We start from the raw sequence: 4,917 nt of genomic DNA on the forward strand, positions 1-4,917 counted from the left end.
TGATTTTTTTAGTTTCTTCATTACAGATTGTTTCTAATTCATAAACTATTACTTTCCATTAATAAGTAGATGTTTAAATAAATAGTTTAAATAATGTATTATTGTTTATACTATTATTTTATAATAGAGTTAGAAAGTCGCGGTTTCTTTCGCATTTTTTAATTTTCTTTAACTTTTCAGTTAGAGTTAGTTAATAATTATTTCAATTTAATATAAATAATTGTTTGAACTACTTATTATTATTTATAATAGTGTACTCTTAGAATAATGCTTGGAAGTTTCATTTTTTTCTCTCAAATTTCCCACCTTTTTTATACTTTACAATTTAAGTGAGCTTATAATTAACTTTTAAATAATTTTGTAGAAAATACATTTAATTTAATTTTATAGGGCCTTAAAAACCCCCATAAATAGAAAATCAGGTGGCAAGTTTTTGGCACTATTTATTAGTTATTTATACAAATTGTTTCTAATAAATAAATTATAACTTTCTATTAATAATGGTATGTTTAAAGAATTTATTATTGTTTATATCAATTCTATCTTTAAATAAAGTCAGAAAGTCCCGGTTTTTCTGAATTTTTTAACTTGTTTTCAAGTTTTCAATTGCAACGAGACAATAATCAATTAAATTTAACATGAATAATGGTTTAAACTGTTTATTATTATTTATAATAATGCATTAAATTTGCGTTTTTTCTCTGAAAAATTTAACACTGTGTTCTTTTTTCACTTAAAATGATGCAAAAATGTATGAAATTTAACAATAAAAAATTATTTAAACAGATGATTGTTTATTACTATTTTTCTCTTATATTAATGCTAGATAGTTGCGTTTTTTGTAATTTTTTTAAGTTTTGTCCACTTGTTCATTGGTGAGATAATATTGATTGCGAGTTGAGAAACATAATTGTTTAAACAATTCTAATTGTTTTATAACTATGTTCTCTCAGAGTAATGCTATAAAGTTGCAGGTTTTCTGAAATATTGAGATTTTCTTTGATTTTCTAGTTAGGAACAAATAATAAATATTAAAATTAAGTTAAACAAAAAGGCTCTCAGTAAAAACTTGAAGTAAAATTCACATTTAATGTGATCCACAAAGAAAACTTTAAGAATATTTCCAATATTATTTAATTCAGAAAACTGTATATAAAAAATATTTTAAAAAAAATTATTCTAATATTTATTTATTTTTGTTCAGAACTAAAACACTAAAGCAATTCAAAAAAAAATCTGAAAAAATCGCAACTTTATAGCCATTATCTAGGGGAAGATAGTTATAGACGATAATAAATTGTTTAAACAATTAGGATTTTTAAACTTCATTAATTCTTACCAGTTTCTAATAGTGTTTAAAAAATTATTTTTATTAACCAATTTATTATTACGTCACTATAATTGAATTGTTTAAAATAAATTTAAATATTCGGAAAACCCCGCGAGTTTCTAAAAATTTTCTAAGAGAATTGTTTAAACAATCGTGTTTATTGACTTAAAATAATTATGGCCTTGCTCTAAGGGAAAGGCGGACAAACAGTTGAATTTCTCAGAAAAAAACCGCAATTATCTAGTCTCATTCAAAGAAATTGTTATTAAAAATAATAATAAATTCTTCAAACAATTATGTTTGTTAACTGAAAGAAAGAAAATTTATGGGGCTTGCGGAACCCCCAAATATAATTTTTTCTTTTTTAACGCACTTATTTTTTGTGTGGATTTGAACAAATTTGGGAACGTTATGCATGAGAACATGCAAAAAAAAAATTCAATGCATTTTTGCAGTTTTTCGGATTGAAAAGAAAAATAAGTTTTCATCTGCAATACAAATTTCTATTCGATATTTTTTAAGTTTATTTTTTTTAAATTTATACTTTCTTAATTATCTTACAATAAAAACGATTTTATGCTGAAAATAGGATTTTCGTTTGCATATTATTTTTAATCGATAAAAAAAAAACTTCTACAAGTCTTCTTTTAGACTTCTTGCGTATCTCATGTCTTTTGGCGGAATTTTCGATTTTTGCATATCAAATTCAAAAAATAAATTAAAAACTTGTCTGCCAAAAAGTGGTTGAAAGAAATATTGTAGCAATTTTTAAACGCTGAAATCCCTCCAAAAACTTTCCCCCTTATTTCGCATCGTTTGGCTCAAAATTAGAATTTTCTATTTTTTTCACGGTATTTGAAAAATAAAATAGAAATGACAAGTCAAAAAAAAAAATTCTGAAATATATCATTGGACTTTTCAAATGCTACAATTACTTCCTGAAACTTTTTCCCATATTTTGCGTCGTTTAAGTCCAAATTTGAATTTTCGATTTTTTTTTCATAGTAATTTTGAAAAATAAGACCCAAATAACAAGGCTTATCAAAAAATGGTCAAGGGAAAAATTATAGGTCTTTTTAAAAGATACGATTCTTCTCTTAAACTTTTTTACGTATCTGCCGTTCGGCGTATAATCGGAATATTCGATTATAGAATAGCATTTTCGATGGATAAAACCATAACCGTTGGTCCAAAAATTCTGGTTAACGAACTTGGTCTTTCTTTTAGGACCTAAAAATACTGTGCCAAAGCTCGATTTGATCCGTTCATTTTTTCGAGAGTTATCATGTTTATGGACGGACAGACAGACAGACGCGACTGCCAAAAATAAAATAATAAAAATAAATTATAACAAATTCGTATCTTCTTTTGTCAACAAATTTTGCCTATCAAGTTTTTTCTTACCTTTTGTTGGTTTTCCACAAATGTTTCCTTTTTTATTTTTAGTGTTATTTTTTACGTCTAAACCCTAAAATTTACGCATCCTATCAAAAAGTAACTTATAAAAAATGTGTAGATGTTTTTTAGATGTAGAATTTTTCTTCACTATTATTTCATAGCTTGTGTCGTTTCTTCAAAAATTTAATTTTTTTATTTTCAATATTTATTTTTTTCAAAGCTTGTGTCTCTTGTCCAAAAATATATATTTTTTTAATGTAGTTTTCTGTGCGTTTTTTGGCTTAAAATTTCAATTTTTGATTGATTTTTAAAATTTTGTAAATGCTATAACTCTGATAATTTTTTTAATTGCAAAAAATCATGGGGATAAATTGTTCGGCTTTCTGAGTACTACGAATAGCCGTACGTAAAATTTTTGAATCTTAAAAAAAATGGTTTAAAAAATTTTGAAAATACTTGAACTATTCTATAACTATATAACTATTTTGAATCTCTTCGAGATTTCTAAACAGGTTTTAAAATTAGTGCAATTTTTCTTTAAAATCTTCGCAATCTTTGTCGAAATTTTAGGAAACACTACACAAAATTTCAATTTTCTCTTGTCATTTCTCAAAATAAAAAATTTAATTTTTCTTGAAAAATTTCAAAATTCTTAAAAAGCTTCTAAGATTTTGTTTATATCTTCAATAATCTACATTTTTCTATATTTTTTTTAATATTCTCAAAAGTTCAATTAATTTCAGATTTTTTCAAAACTAATAACACTTCTAAATATCATTTTAAAAAATCCAGTTTTTCAACAAAAAAAAGGTTCTGATTTTTTTCTTAATTTGGAAAGATCTACATCTAAAATTTTTATATTTACATAAAAAAGAGTTGAATTTATTGGAAAAAAAAGAATTTTGAAAAAACTAGTTGAATCCTCAACAAAAGATCATTGTTTATAAAAAAGTTGAATTTTTAGCCAAGAAAGTTTTTTCAGTCGAAAAAGAAATAAAACCAAGGCAGATTAAAATATTTGTAGTTATTTTATAGTTTGGAAGAAATAAAAAAAAATTTGTTTAATTTTCGGAAATCTTTGAAAGTTGCATAATATTTTTAAATATTCTCTCAAAAATAATGTTAGAAAATAAAGAATTACATTCAATTTTTCAATTATTATCTAGAAAAATTTGACATTTCTTAAAAAGCCTCTTTTTTAAATCTTAAAAAACCTACATTTTATTTTTAATGTTTTAAAATCTTCTCAAGATTAAAATTACTGTTTAATATTTTCGGAAAATTTAAAAATATCTCATAATATAATGTAATATAATATAATGTTTTGTTTTCTATTAGGCTATCATTTCAAGTTTTACATTAAGTTTGAATCTTTTCAAAACTTCTGCATATCTTTTAAAATTACTCAAATTTCGCCTACAAATAAGAAATGTTCAATTGTTATTTATACATCCAAATTGTAAAGAAATTTTATAAAATTTTCAGAATTTTCAGAAAATTGTAGAAAAAATTCATTAATTTTGACAGATATTTAGAAGTTCTGAAAAATTTCCAAAATAATTTTTAATTTAAAACAAACTTAAAACAACTTATAGATTTCTAAAGATTTTGAAATAAAATTTTGAAGCTTTCCAAGGATGTTTAAACTATTTAAAAAGAAAATAATTTAATTTCTAATTTAAGAAGTGTTCAGTTAAATTTTTTTCAATTTTTCAATATTTGATGTTTCTACCTTAAAATTCCATGATTTTGAAAATTTTAAAGTTCATTGATTGATTTTTTTAATTTAGAGCATTGAAAATGATAACGTGGATTTATACAGGGTTTGATTGAAAAGTAATGAGCCTTCCCGCGCGGAGCGTCTGCCAAGCGATCAACCGAATCGGCTGGTGGGGGAAAATGATCGGTGGACCTTCCCCTTCCACTAGAAACCGGTCTCAGTTCGCTGGCAACAGCGGTGCAGTCAACATCGCTCCGCGCGTGAAAGCTGTTTTAAAAGTGTGTTAGGATTTTGCAGTAGCGAAAATGCAGCGATCGTTCGAGTCAAAACCATGCTGATCATCTTTTTCGACTCTCGAGGCATCGTTCACAAGGAGTTTGTACCTCCAGGAAGCACTGTAAACGCGGCATTTTACAAAGAAGTGCTCCTTCGGCTGAAAAACCGCGTCGCCCGGGTTCGGCCCGACCTC

Source organism: Belonocnema kinseyi, chromosome 10 (genome assembly GCF_010883055.1).
Source record: "Belonocnema kinseyi isolate 2016_QV_RU_SX_M_011 chromosome 10, B_treatae_v1, whole genome shotgun sequence".
NCBI classification, from domain to species: Eukaryota; Metazoa; Arthropoda; class Insecta; order Hymenoptera; family Cynipidae; genus Belonocnema; species Belonocnema kinseyi.